Source organism: Erinaceus europaeus, chromosome 1 (assembly GCF_950295315.1).
Source record: "Erinaceus europaeus chromosome 1, mEriEur2.1, whole genome shotgun sequence".
In the NCBI taxonomy this organism is placed as follows: Eukaryota; Metazoa; Chordata; class Mammalia; order Eulipotyphla; family Erinaceidae; genus Erinaceus; species Erinaceus europaeus.
In genome coordinates this window covers 81,658,063-81,672,601 of record NC_080162.1, presented here as the reverse complement: position 1 = coordinate 81,672,601, position 14,539 = coordinate 81,658,063, and the positions used below count along the sequence as shown (strand labels likewise).

General features: G+C 44.4%; 2 long non-coding RNA genes and 2 other non-coding genes across 4 annotated transcripts; 3 read left to right on the top strand and 1 right to left on the bottom strand.

Annotated features, from left to right (window-relative positions):
- Nucleotides 1-4,104: 4,104 nt before the first annotated feature.
- On the top strand, nt 4,105-8,946 carry LOC132538099 (uncharacterized). The gene is made up of 5 exons (XR_009549505.1): nt 4,105-4,237; nt 6,796-6,859; nt 7,766-7,828; nt 8,429-8,533; nt 8,622-8,946. It is a non-coding gene; the product is annotated as an uncharacterized LOC132538099 (long non-coding RNA).
- LOC132542830 (small nucleolar RNA SNORA71) lies at nt 5,612-5,744 on the top strand. The gene has a single exon (XR_009553798.1). It is a non-coding gene; the product is annotated as a small nucleolar RNA SNORA71 (small nucleolar RNA).
- Nucleotides 7,077-7,209, top strand: LOC132542831 (small nucleolar RNA SNORA71). The gene has a single exon (XR_009553799.1). It is a non-coding gene; the product is annotated as a small nucleolar RNA SNORA71 (small nucleolar RNA).
- A 2,076-nt stretch (nt 8,947-11,022) lies between the features above and the next one.
- LOC132541901 (uncharacterized) lies at nt 11,023-13,200 on the bottom strand. Its single transcript, XR_009553013.1, has 3 exons — nt 13,137-13,200; nt 12,506-12,582; nt 11,023-11,445 (listed from the first exon to the last, which is right to left on the bottom strand). It is a non-coding gene; the product is annotated as an uncharacterized LOC132541901 (long non-coding RNA).
- Nucleotides 13,201-14,539: the final 1,339 nt, after the last annotated feature.

Genomic DNA, 14,539 nt, shown 5'->3' with positions numbered 1-14,539 from the left:
TCTAACACTGTATAGTTAATACTCTCAGTTTAGAAGAAAGGATTCAAGGTCCACAAGCAAACATTATTTACTTGTTTTCTTCCAAAATTCTGCACCTGGTCTTATACCATCTTGGGATGTAACTGTTTAGGTGGAACTAGGTTAAATACCAATATTTAACTACTTTTTACCTTTCATAACAGCTATTTCATGTAGTTCATTCCTGTATCTCTCTCCCCTCCCCCTACCCCCCAGAGCACTGCCGAGTTCTGGCTTATAGTGATATAGGGGATTAAACCTGGGACTTTGGAAGATCAGACATAAAAATCTTTTTCCTGCATCACCATTATGCAGTCTCCCCAATCTTCATCCAAGTATCTTGGTGCCTTGTATGAATTTGTGTTGTTTTGATACGTATGTATTCTGTATGATAATGAGGAATTACAATTAAAGTATTTCAAAATGCAATAAATAAATAAAATTAAAATAAGAAAAAGAAATGCCAGTGAGGGCTGAGAGCCAGAGAGAGACTCAGCTCTGACTAATGGTGCTGGGGATTGAACCTAGTACATTGGAGCCTCAGGTATGAAAATTGTTTGCAGGACTTGGGCTAAATGCACATGGTGTGAAACTCGAGGACAGGCGTGAGGACAGGCGTAAGGATCCCGGTTTGAGCCCCCAGCTTGTCACCTGCAGGGGAGTCACTTCACAAGCGGTGAAGCAGGTCTGCAGGTATCTATTTTTTCTCCCCCATCTCTGTCTTCCCCTCCTTTCTCCATTTCTCTCTGTCCTATCCAGCAACAACAACATCAATAACAATAATAATAATAACCACAACAATGATAAAAACAAAGGCAACAAAAAGGGAAAATAAATAAATATTAAAAATGTTAGAAAATAAATGCCAATGATATGCTGAAATAATGACATTTAGATTATGTTTGATTGCATAAAATGTATTATCAATTTAACTTATTTATTTATTTATTTTTACCAGAGCACTGCTCAGCTCTGGCTTATGGTGGTGTGGGGGACTGAACCTGAGACTATGGAGCCTCAGGCATGGGAGTCTCTTTGCATAACCCTTATGCTACCTACCCCCGCCCAATTTAACCTTTTTAATGTGACTTCTAGGAAATTTCAAATCACATAGGTAGCTGCCATTATATGGACACTGAACAGCACTGCCTTACACATTTCAAACATAATTCCTCTGCCTCATAAATAGTCCTAGAGCTCTCACAACAGCGAAGTCCTCAGCATTCTTTATTATTATTATTACCTTTATTTATTTATTTTATTTATTTTTTAAGAATATATTTATTTATTCCCTTTTGTCTTTGTTTTATTGTTGTAGTCATTGTTGGATAGGACAGAGAGAAATGGAGAGAGGAGGGGAAGACAAGATAGACACCTGCAGACCTGCTTTACCGCCTGTGAAGTGACTTCTCTACAGATGGGGAGCTGGGGGCTCAAACTGGGTTCCTTACGGCGGTCCTTGCACTTCACATCACTTGAACTTAACCTATTGTGATACTGCCCGACTCACTATTATCTTTATTTATTCGGTAGAGACAGTCAGAAATCGAGAGGGGAGGGGGAGACAGAAGGAAAGAGAGATAGAGAGACATCTGCAGCACTTCTTCACCACTTTCAAAGTCCCCCCCCTCCTCTGCAGGTGGGGGACAGGTGGCTTGAACCAGGTTCTTGTGCACTGTAACATGTGCATTCAACCAGGTGTGCCACCACCTGGACCTGTCCTCAACTTTCTTAGAAATATGAAAGTATAAAAACCACTCTGCCCCTTGTCTTGGTGTTGGCTCTGTGCTTGCTTTATTTATTTATTTCTACCAGAGTACTTCTCAGTTCTGGCTCATGGTAGTGTGGGGATTGAACCTGGGACTTCAGGCCTGTGTTATAAGCGGAGCTAGTATGGCTTATGCCACTTAATATTCCCAGCAGAGCTATAAGGGAGAAGCTTTGACTGACTGTTTTTTAGAAAATAAAAACTAAGACTAAGCAGAGAAGTTAGACTGCTCATTGTCACAGGGAGTATAAGAGGAATCAGGGCAGTGTGATCAGGGAGTACACACCTAGTCCCTAGAGCAGTGTTTTTACAACAGAAGCAATAGCAGTATTCTTTGGCCCCTCTTCATATCAGAGGTTTCTTCTCCTTTCCATCTTCTCAAAGTTTTATAGACTCCACAGTTCCTCCCAGGTAGAGAATAAGGAGTCACAGTGTATTTTCACACTCTAGGCCTCTCAAATTTGGGATTCTACCCTGCCCTGATCTAGAGACCATGGGGGGGGGGGGAAAGCCCACTTTTCAGGCAAGAAGGGGCTGCTGCTCAAGCTGCTGAAATGTGGGCAGAGTTAGGAGAGGCCCAGGTCCCAGAAGTCCACCTAGGTCAGGACACAGGCAGAATTAGTGCTCGGGAGATTTGGGCCCATGGGTTCCCTCTCAAGCTCACCTCACCTTTAAGCATGTTGTCGGGAGGCCGTTTATATTCATTGCTGTTATGCAAATCTGATCAAAGTTCCTTTCTAAGCTTATCTTGTCAATTTACTATCAGATCTCACTGCAGACCATCAGGTCAAAGGTTTGGCGATTTCCAAACAAAAAAATATACGAGCAAGGAGGCCGGGCGGTAGCGCAATGGTTAAGCGCACATGGTACGAAGCGCAAGGCTCCAGGTTTGACCTCCTGTCTCTTTACCTGCAGGTCTTTGCAAGCAGTGAAGCAGTGAAGTAGGTCTGCAGGTGTCTTTCTCTCCCTCTCTCTATCCTCCCTTCCCCTCTCAATTTCTCGGTCCTATCCAACAGCTTATCAACAACAACAAATAAAAAAAGATGGCCGCCAGGAGCAGTGAATTCCTGGTGCAGGCACCAAGCCCCAGCGATAACCCTGGAGGCAAAAATAAAAAAAGAAAAATATATACCAACTAAATCAATCATGTATACAACTGTGCCAGCTACTAACTTAGTTTATATTATTATTATTATTTACCAGAGCACTGCTCAGCTCTGGTTTATGGTGGTGTTAGGGATTGAAACTGAGGCTTAGGAGCCTCAGGCATGAAAGTCCTTTTGCATAACCATTATGCTATTTCCTGCACTCCTAACTTAGGTATTATGAAGATCTCTATTTTATTGCTTTATTTATTTTTTATTTTTTAAAATTTCTTTACTGGGGAATTAATGTTTTACATTCAACAGTAAATACAATAGTTTGTACATGCATAGCATTTCCCAGTTTTCCGTATAACAATACAACCCCCACTAGGTCCTCTGTCATCCTTCTTGAATCTGTATTCTCCCTACCCAGCCACCCCAGAGTCTTTTACTTTGTTGCAATACGCCAATTCCAGTTCAGGTTCTACTTGTGTTTTCTTTTCTGATCTTGTTTTTCAACTTCTGCCTGAGAGTGAGATCATCCCATATTTATCCTTGTTTCTGACTTATTTCACTTAACATGAACTTTTCAAGGTCCATCCAAGATTGGCTGAAAACGGTGAAGTCACCATTTTTTATAGCTGAGTAATATATATGCCACAACTTGCTCAGCTACTCATCTGTTGTTGGACACCTGGGTTGCTTCCAGGTTTTGGCTATTACAAATTGAGCTGCCAAGAACATATGTGTACATAGATCTTTTTGGATGGGTGTTTTGGGTTCCTTAGGACATATCCCTAGGAGAGGAATTGCAGGATCATAGGGTAGGTCTATTTCTAGCCTTTCGAGAGTTCTCCAGATTATTGCTTTATTTTTTATGTTTTACCAGAGCACTGCTCAGCTCTGGTTCATGGTGGTGCGGGAAATTGAACCTGGAATTTCAGAGCTTCAGGTATGAGTAAGAATCTCTGTTTCTCTAACTGAAAAAAACACTAATGCTGCTAATAACAGCCTCTAGTGTGGAGGAGTGACCATGGCCTTAGAATAACGACAAATCACCAATAAGAGCACAGAACAGCAAACTTAAGCCCAGAACATGTGCAAATCACCGAGAGTCAAAAAACGACCTTCGTGCCACCAGGCGGCGCCGCAGGGCCACATGCGCGGGCTCCGCCCCGGAAGAGGCTTCTCTAGGCCCCAGTCCTGCCTCTGCTGTACTTCCGGCGGCGCGAAGTGGGCGGATTTTCCTGGTCGCGTGTCTCCAGTGTCGCGCTCCAGCTCCCACAATCCGCGTGCATCCTCACTTTCTGCCTTCCGCCGTCTTCGAGTCTCTGCCACGTTGTCCATGTCTGCGCTCCACTGTGAGGTGAGGAGAGTCCATCGCGATCAGCCCCAAGCCGAGCCTCCGCGGGTCGTGGATCATCGGGAGGGGACTGACCTCGGCATGGGGTCGCCTCTGCCTAGCGCGCCCGGCTCATGGCGGGGAGCGGGGCCCTACACACGTGGGGCGGGCGCTGCAGCTTGTGTGGACGGGCCTGGGGGTCTCAGGGGCCCCGTGACCCTCAGGCCTGAGGGTCCCCCAGGTTCCCCCTCTGGCCTTGACTCCATGCCCCATGGATGTTGTGGGGCGAATGAACGCTGGAGGCTTTTTTTACCGAAAGTAGATCGTCCGGTGGACTCGTTTTAGGATTTACTGCCGACCCTGAAGGTGGTACAGCTGTGGAGCACAGGGCTTTCTAGTTTTGGCTGAAAATCAGCACAGCGTGGGTCAAAGTGATCAGCTTTTTAACTTTTATTCCCTTTTGTTGCCCTTGTTTTATTGTTGTAGTTGTTATTGTCATCGTTGTTGGATAGGACAGAGAAATGGAGAGAGGAGGGGAAGACAGAGGGGGGGAGAGAAAGACAGACACCTGCAGACCTGCTTCACCGCCTGTGAAGCGACTCCCCTGCAGGTGGGGATACGGGGGCTCGAACCGGGATCCTTACGCCGGTGCTTGCGCTTAGTGCCGCTTGCGCTTAGTGCCACGTGCGCTTAACCTGCTGCGCTACTGTCCAGCTCCTGATAAATATTTTAAAAGACTTTTTTGGGGGGTCCTAGTAGTGGCGTACCTGGTTGAGCTCCCATTTATTTAAGACTGTTTATTGATGAGAAAAATAGGAGAGGAAGAAAGAACCAGACATCAGTCTAGTACATGTGCTGCCTGGGATCGAACTCAGGATCTCATGCTTGAGAGTCCAGTGTTTTATCCACTGTGCCACCCCTCGGACTACCGTTTAAAAAATACTATTTGTTTATTTTTGTTCATTTAGGTAACCTTGGTTTACAAGCCCATAGTGGTTTTTTGTATTTTATTTTTGTTTATTGTGGGATAGAGACAGAAGTTGAGAGAGGAGTGGGAGATAGGGAAAGAGGCAGAGAGACACCTGCAGCCCTGCTTCACCACTCATGAAGCTTTTCCCCCTGCAGGTGAGGTCCAGGGGCTTGAACCCGGGTCCTTGTGCACTTAGCAGGTAGGTGCACCACCACCTGGCTCTTAATTGAACAGAAGGCAGCCAGAGTACTACTAAGGCAGAATGTGGTTCTGGGATCAAACTTTTGACCTCGTTTATGAAAGTCCCTATGCACTACCAGCTGTGCCACCTTGTTTGAAATGAGATAGTCCTTGGGGTCCTGGGCTGTCTAGGCAGGGAGCAGACTGCCAAGTAGGGCTTCCGCTCTGGGCTCCTGCCTGCTTTCTGCACCTGCATTCGAAAGTGATCACGGGCTGCCTGTGCCCTGGTCATTGATAGTGCAGGGAGAGCAACTGCCGAAAGCGTTTCCCCGTGTTTGGAGGGTCTCCCCTGTCCCTTCTGAACCCTGAAGCTTTCTCACATTTCTTTCACTGTTATAACCCCCCCACCCCCCGAATCTTTTGAGTGTCTCTTAGCCCTCAGTCCTTCCTGCCTGGCTTATTTCTTGAGCCACACCTGTGGTCTTTCACTGGTCTCCCAATTTCAGCAACCTTGTGTCCTTTCTGCCCTAAACTGAAATTTACTTTTGTCCCAGTCACTGGTAATTCAAGGAAAAGAGAAGTCACAAGGTTTTCCCCATATACAGACCACTCAAACTTAACCCTTCCAAGTAGGAGGCAATCTTAAGGTGATCATGGCAGTAATCCCAGTGTCTCAGTATTTATTATTATTTTTTACACAGTGAAACTTTTCTCAGCTATAAAATATGTTTATTGCATAGAGATTGAGAGGAGACAAGGGAGATAGTGGAGAGAGACCTGCAGCATTGCTTCACACTTGTTAATCTTACCCTGCAGGCACCCTTCATTCATTATTACTATCATTTCTAGAGAAAATGAGAGGGAGAAAGGACACACACCCACACCTGCACCACTTGTGAAGCTGACCCCCCCCCCCCCGCAGGTGGGGACTTGATGTTAGGTCCTTACCCTGCCCTGAGATGCAGACTATTTCAGAATTCTAAGACTTTAGTTAGTTATGATTTTTATGAAAATAATTTTTAAAACTTTATTTAGGCCTTTTTATGTATTGGATAGAGACAAATTGAGAAGGAAGGGAAGAGACAGACACCTGCAGCCCTGCTTCACCACTTGTGAACCTTTCCCCAGCAGGTGGGGATCAGGGGCTTGAACCTGGATCCTTGGGCACTGCAGTGTGGGTGCCTGACCAAGTGCGCCACAGCCTGGGTGCCTGATTTTTAATGAAAAAAGCTTAGCTCAAGTATCCCAAAAGATATTTTGTGATCAGCCTCAGACATAAACACCTTGCATAATAGTGAATACGCTGTCCGCCTCACCCTTCCTAGTCCATCTTGTGGGGTTTGCCTTTCCGAGTTGTCTCCTTTTGATTAGTATAGTAGTTTGCTGGATAGGTTAAGTGGGCCGATCATAAGCTAGCTTCTCGTCTCTGCAGGCACATCATGTCCCTTGTTCCACATCTATCAGAGGGGCCCTCAGTCTGGACTGTGAAGTCCCAGGTAAGTGGTTTCCTACCCACTTCCGTAGAGCTCATGTTTGTGTATGCAAGTGTCAGGAGTGATCTCTGGAAATAATCACCTCTGCCGATGAAAATGATCGTCACTGAGTCAGCAATTAGAGGCTGCAGATCTGCTCACTAGCTTGTCTCCTGGGCTCTTAGCCACAGCTCTTAACCTTTCTCAGGCTGCGGGCAGCTCTCCTGTTTCCCTTTTCTGCACCTGCATTCGAAAGTGATCACGGGCTGCCTGTGCCCTGGTCATTGATAGTGCAGGGAGAGCAACTGCCAAAAGCGTTTCCCCGTGTTTGGAGGGTCTCCCCTGTCCCTTCTGAACCCTGAAGCTTTCTCACACTTTTTTTTTTTTTCTCCTCCTGGTGTCAATGGTATAGTGGCTGGGCTAGCCCTGCGCATTGCTTTGTCTTTTCAGTTTAAGGATTCTCTTGTCAGAAGTTGGTCTTTGCACTTACTATCTGGACCTTATACTGGAATACATTTAGATAATGCTTAAGGATACATGTAAACCATGGGTTCTGATTAATGAATTTATGGAAGTAGGATGATCTGAGACAACGGTGATGTAAATACTTGTGTGTTGTCTTTACTCTTTTTCTTGAACACGTTGTTTATTGTGATTCTAAGAGCCATAGTAATGAATAAATGGAGAAAGAAAATTAACATCGGTGCCAGATGTTGGGGCAATTAGGAGGGCTCCTCTCAGTTTCTGAGTCAGTAGAAGTGTTTCAGTTCCAGCACACCAGAGTCTGAGTAGTGCTTTGTATGGTTACTGACGAAGGAAGAGGACTGTCAGAATGTATTGGTATGAGGTCCAAATAGAAAGTTACAGGCTTGTTTCTCATTAGCCTAATTGTAGGCAGTCCACCTTACGTCGACTTTTTTTTTTAACCAGAGCACTGCTCAGCTCTGGCTTATGGTGGTACAGGGGATTGAACCTGGAACTTTGGAGCCTCAGGTAAGAAAGTTTCTTTGTATCCCCCACCCCCAGAATCTCCTGTGGATATTTTTTTTTGGGGGGGGAAGGGTGAACCCTCTCTGGCTCATATTGAATGATTCTTTACAGATTAGGATGACCTGGGCAGTCAAATAATAGCAGGTGGGGAAGAGGTGTTGAATAATTTGATGGGTCCCTTTCCCTTTGGCCAAGCTTTGGTGGAAACTGGGTGTCGGCCCAGCGGCACTGAGCTGTCTGTCCTATGGATTCCAGGTCACCCTCTGGATTACTCTACGTGGCCGGTTGCTTTCATTATGGATTGCTTATAAGAAAGCCATTTAGTGTTTTAAAAAAAAAACTAGTCTAGTGTGTCTTAGACTAGAGAGATGGCTCACTGGTATAGCAAAGCCTTTAACCACACTCACTGCTCAGGTTCAGACCCTTCTGCTGTACAGGTGGTGCCTTGGTATTAGAGAATGCTCTAAGTTGCCTGGAGCAGTGAAGTCATATAGCTTCCTCCCCTCAAAAAGCCTTTTTGGGTAAACAGATCTTGGGCCCCTCTCAGTGATGGCAACTGGGGAAGGAAATGGTGGCAACTTACTTGCTATCTTTCACTTCTAGGTCAACTTTGCATCTGGAGACCATTGAAGAAAGTGCCAAGGTCATGAGTTGGTGATCGTTCGGGTGCCATGGATCAGCATTTACTGAGATCTTGCCATAAGCAAGGTGAGTTGCAAGCCATAACCAGAGAGTAAGTTGATTGCATGTATGTAGATGAGAATTGCAAACCATTGGGTTTACTTCTTTGTTTTAGATTCTTTTGGTGACACCAGAGGGGCAGGAAGAAGAGTGAGACTATCACATGAAGCATTGTTAGTGCTCCTCTCTGTTGCCTGCTCAGAACATCATGGAACAATTTGTTGATTCTGCTCAAGAAATCAGCTGGAACTGGAGATTGGAGACTTGGCATTCACTTCAGCTGGATGAGTCTTGACAACAGTGTGCTTAAAGGCTGTTGTGCAGGGAAGGCCAGCCGCATGCCCTGTGCCCATGCTTGCAGTGACTTACCAAGAGCTCTTCTCTTGAATTTGTAACTAGCTGCTCCCCACTAACACAGTCAAATAAACTTTACAAACCTATTCTGTGTTCTTTAAATCAGTAATAAGTCTTGTGCCAGCCAGGCTTATCATGTAAGTGGGTCACAGTCCAGATCTTGTTTTCATTTCTTGATCTTTTCCTGCTATTAACATGCTCCTGAGGTTTGTCCCACAGGAGCAGTGAGTGCAGTGAGGTGGATAGTTGGGACTAGGGGGTGAGCATTTTTCGGTAGGCTCAGAATTAGAGCCTATCTGAACTGAAGGGTGAACAGTTAAGGCTGTAGGGAGTTGGTGACAGGGTGGGGTGGGCTGGAGTTAATGCTCCACTTGAAACTACTTCTGGCTGAGGAGATGACATAGGATTTGGATGCATGAGACCCAGAATTCAGTCTGTACCACCACATTTGCCAGTGGCCCAATGGAGAAAGTTTTGGACTCAAGCAGGAAGTCCTGAGTTTGATGCCTTTCATCACATATGTCAGAATACTGTTTTGTCTCTCTGCTTGTTCCAGACACCCCCACCCCCACTTTGTCCCCCTAAACTTTTTTTTTTAATATTTCCTTTTGTTAGCTTTTTAAAAAAATTTTTTATTTATTCCTTTTGTTGCCCTTTTTTTTTTGTTGTTGTTGTAGTTATTATTGATGTCATTGTTGTTGGATAGGACAGAGAAATGGAGAGAGGAGGGGAAGACAGAGGGGGAGAGAAAGAGAGACATACCTGCAGACCTGCTTCACCGCCTGTGAAGTGACTCCCCTGCAGGTGGGGAGCCGGGGGCTCGAACCGGGATCCTTCCGCTGTTCCTTGTGCTTAGTGCCACCTGCGCTTAACCCGCTGCGCTACGGCCTGACTCCCTGTTACCCTTGTTTTTTTATTGTAGTTATTGTTGTTACTGATGTCATTGTTGGATAGGACAGAAATGGAGAGAGGAGGGGAAGACGCCTGCAGACCTTCACTTGCAGGTAGGGAGTTGGGGGATCCTTAATGCCTTGCGCTTTGTACCACCTGTGCTTAACCCACTGCACTATCGCCCAACTCCACCCTAAATCTTTTAAAGCTTAAAAATGGTGGGATTGTGCATGTGTGAGGCCCTAGCACTGCCATAAGTAAACTATCATCTGGGATAAAGTTTTCAAAATTTAAATGTTATTTATATAATATCTATAGATAGTTATATAACATACAAATATAAAATGTAAGATTTTGATTTTTATGGAAAATTTAACTGTGGGCCAGAGAAGGTAGCATAGTGGTTTGTGTGTGAACTTTGAAGCCTGAGACTCCAGAGGACCCAAGTTTAATCTCAGGGCTGAGCAGTGCTTTGGTTTCTTCTACCTCTGCATCTCATTAAAATAAGATTTTTTTTAGGAAAAGAGAAGCTTAGATTTATTTATTACACATGAGAAAGAATTATAAGGTAGGAGAGAGATAAGCCAGGGTAATACTCCAGTACATATAGTATATAGTACAGGGGATCAAACTGGGGACCTCAGGCATGAACCTTCAGTCTGCTCTAAAGGTGAGACATTGCCCCCAGCTACATGATAGTTACACAAATGACTTTCATGCCTGAAGTTCTGGGCTCTAAGCAAGGTTCAGTTCCCAGAACCACCATAAATGAGAGCTGAGCAGTGCTCTAGTAAATAACATAAAAAATGTATGTTAGAAATACAGAAACCCTCAGGCAGAAGTTGAAAAACAAGATCAGAAAACACAAGTAGAACCTGAAATGGAATTGGCGTATTGCACCAAAGTAAAGGACTGGGGTGGGTGGGTGGGTGGGGAGAATACAGGTCCATGAAGGATGATAAATGACATAGTGGGGGTTGTATTGTTAAATGGGAAACTGGGGAATGTTATGCATGTACAAACTATTGTATTTACTGTTGAATGTAAAACATTAATTCCCCAATAAATAAATTTAAAAAAAAAGAAATACAGAAACCTCAACAGATTGTCAGTGTTGGAAACTAGAAATAGTCAAGTCATTAGGAAATCACAAGGTTTGTTGAATACATCTGTAACCTGTATAGAGGCTGGGTACCCATTTTTGTCCTTAAAAAAATATTTTTTTTTATAAATTTCCCCTTTTGTTGCCCTTGTTTTATTATTGTGGTTATTGTTGCTTTTTTGGGTCCTATTCTTGCTCTCATGGCATCAAATGACGGGACAACTTAGTTCTACTACATTATTGGGTAAGTTACTTTGGGCTACAAGATAGCTTTGCTCATGTGTTTTCTTCTAGTAGCAAAGTGAGAAATCAATTGAATTGCCCAGAGTAAAGCTGAGGGCAGCTGCAAAGAAGGTATATGGCGGTGCAGGAAGGAGGAAGCAGAAGGTAGTGGGGAGGGTGTCCCATGGTCAGGCTTGTCTCAGGCTTCCCTGGTGATTAGGATCCATGAGGATGGAGTGTTGGAGAGGGGTCAGTGGCCACAGCCTCGGCTTCACAAGAGCAGGCTAGACCCAGTGGTGGTGGCTTCCACTTCTCCAGCCAACAGTTGATCGACAATCTGATTTAAGTCCGCCCCTATGAGCAAGAAGTTCTGGAGGGAAAGAAAGTAGGATGGGGAGAGATGTCATTTCCTGAGCTGTCTCCTCAAAAGGGAAAGCCTTACTGGGGGAAGCTAGCTAAGTTTCACTGGAACCAAAAACCCAATCGGTGCAGAAACCAAGCCCTCTGTTCTTAGAGGCTATTACAAAATAATTGCCCTTATCTCCAGGAATGCTTCTGATTTCTAGAAGACAACCATCAAAGCCAATTAAGGATTTCTTTTTTCTTTATTTTTTGCTTCCAGGGTTATCACTGGAGCTTGGTGCTGGCACTACAAATCCATAGCTCCTGGCAGCCATTTTTTCATTTCCCCCCATTTTATTTGACAGGATAGAGAAACGAGGAAAGAGAAAGACACTTGCAGACCATCACAGCTTGTGACGTGTCCCTGCTTCAGGTGGGGATTGGGGGCTTGCTTGAACCTGAGTCCTTGCACATAGTACTACCGTGCGCCTGCCCCCGTTACATTTCTTCCACTAGGTGGCATGGTCAGCTTTTCTCCAGGACCATTGCTTGCTCCTGTGTTTAGGAAGCTGGGAATGCTCACACCGCACAGGAGGCTCTGAGCTTATTTGGCCTTTTCAATCCAGAAGTACTGCTTTGAGTCTGAACCCTTGTACACTCTTCCTGCCACACTTGGTTAAAGTGTTTTATGCACTGTCAATAATTAACATGCTTGAATGAAATAACTGGGAATTTGTCTATATGAAGATCCCATGTAATTTAAATCCTGCCATTTATACTAAATTAAAATAATTGTTTTATTTATTTGTTGGATAGAGACAAATCCAAAGGGGAGGGGGAAACAGAGGAAGAGGGAAAAGACAGACACCTGCAACGCTGCTTCACCACTTGGAAAAGCTATCCCCCTCCAGGTTGAGACTGGGCCTCGAACCTGAATCCTTGCATGTTGTAATATGTACTCAACCAGATGTCCCACCACTGCCCCCCCCCTTTTTCCCTCTAAAAGGGCCAGGATGCCAGGCTTCTCTTAGAAGCCACCTGCTTTGAAGCAGTTCTCCCAGGACCCTTAGAGCCCACTTCTTACTGACCTTATGGACTTGGAGGTTCCAGTTGTTCAGGCTGATGTCCCTTGGCAGAGGAAGCAGGAAACCCTCTTCAAGCTTTGCTGAAAGATAAACACAAGTGGGCAGGGCAGAGATGCTGGTGTGGTATGAGGGCAATGAGTATTGCATTTGCAGCTGACCTTAGATGTGGAAGGCTGTTAGATTCAGGCTATTTGGGGAGGTCGTGTGTGTGTGCGTGTGTGTGCGTGTGTGTGTGTGTGTGTGTGTGTGTGTGTGTGTGTGTGTTGACACATAAAAGCAAACAGAGCAAATGTATTTTCCTTCCTTTTACTGGGAGATTAATGGTTTGCAGTAAATATAGTTATTGGTAATAGTGTAAAATTTCTCAATTTTTTGCAAAAAAACTCACCCCCAGCCTAGGTCCTCCATCATCATGCACCAGGATCTGAAAGCCCCCTCACACCATATTGTCTTAACCTGCTTTCCCAACAATCTGACCTTCGTGAGGTCACACAGGAATCATGGATTTGCAGTAAGCCAGTCTGCACAGAAGAGAGGCTCAACGTGTCTAACAATGACTATGTAGGTCAACATGAACTTTCTAGAAAGGCTAGAATCCTCTCTGCATGGGGCAGTGAGTGGCAGGTATTCTTACCATTGAGAGAGGGGAATATGGTGTGCATCGCGAAATAATGGAGGAAGTGTTCCATCAACTCCACCTGGAACAGAGAAGGAGCCAGAGCAAGGGGGTCAAGTAAAAACAGTAGCTCAAGGGAGAAACAGCTGCTAGTGGGAACACTGATACATCATCACATTAACAAAACAAGTTGATGATGACTTTACAGACTTCCTTATTCACAGTCCCAAGTACCTACGTCTCTGAACTTCATAAATGCACACAAGCACATCTGATAGCAAGCGTCTGGCCTGAATTGTCAACCCAACTTATTTATTCCACATTGTGTGGCTATTTAAAAATTTTGTTGCAGAAATATTAACTTGTTGGATCATGGTATGGCCACCTGAAAACTAAAACATACCATGTGTGCCCATATCACATCTCAAAAGCTTTTCAGTTCTGAAACCTCCCTCCTTTTTATTATTATTTTTTATTTCTTATATTTATTTATTTCCCCTTTTGTTGCCTTTGTTTTTCATTGTTGTAGTAGCTATTGTTGTTATAGATGTCATCACTGTTGGATAGGACAGAGAAATGGAGAGAGGAGGGGAAGACAGGAGGAGAGAAAGATACCTGCAGACCTGCTTCACCGCTGGGGAGGTGGAGAGTTGGGGGCTCGAACAGGGATCCTTAAGCTGGTCCTTGCACTCCCCCACCCTTTTTTTTTTAAACCAGAGCAGTGCTCAGCTCTGGTCTATGGTGGTGCTGGGGCTTGAACCTGGGACTCTGGAGTCTCAGGCATGAGAGTCTTTGCAAACCCATTAGTCCTATAAAACTAAGGATTATATATCTGGGGCACTAGGATAGTAGTGGGCATGTACTGAGAATTTATTATGTGTGAGATCTGTCAAGGTCTTACTGAACTCACTGCCTCATTTCATATTACAACCCCTAATTGAGGTAGGTGCTATTATTATTCCCATTTACTGGCTCAGATAAACTAAGTGATTTGCCTAAGATCACACAGCTGACTGGGCATAAGATTCCAGCTTATACTAGCTTACTCCAAAGATCACATTTGTTTGTTTTACCAGAACACTGCTCAGCTCTGGTTTGGCTTATGGTGGTGCTGAGGTTTGAACCTGGAATGTTCATACTTCTATTTTTTTCAATTTTTAAAAAATTTTAATCAGAATACTATTTTAACATTGATTTATGGTATTGCCAAGGAATGAATTTGGGACCTCAGTGTCCCAGGCATGAAAGTGTTTTTGCATAACCTCTATGCTATCTCTCTTGCCCCAAACTCATCTTTTTTTTTTTTTTTCTTTTACCAGAACACTGCTCAGCTCTAGTTTATGGTGGCACTGGGGGTTGAACCTGGGACCTTTGGCACCTCAGGCAAGAAAGTCTTTTGCATGATCGTTATGCTATCTACT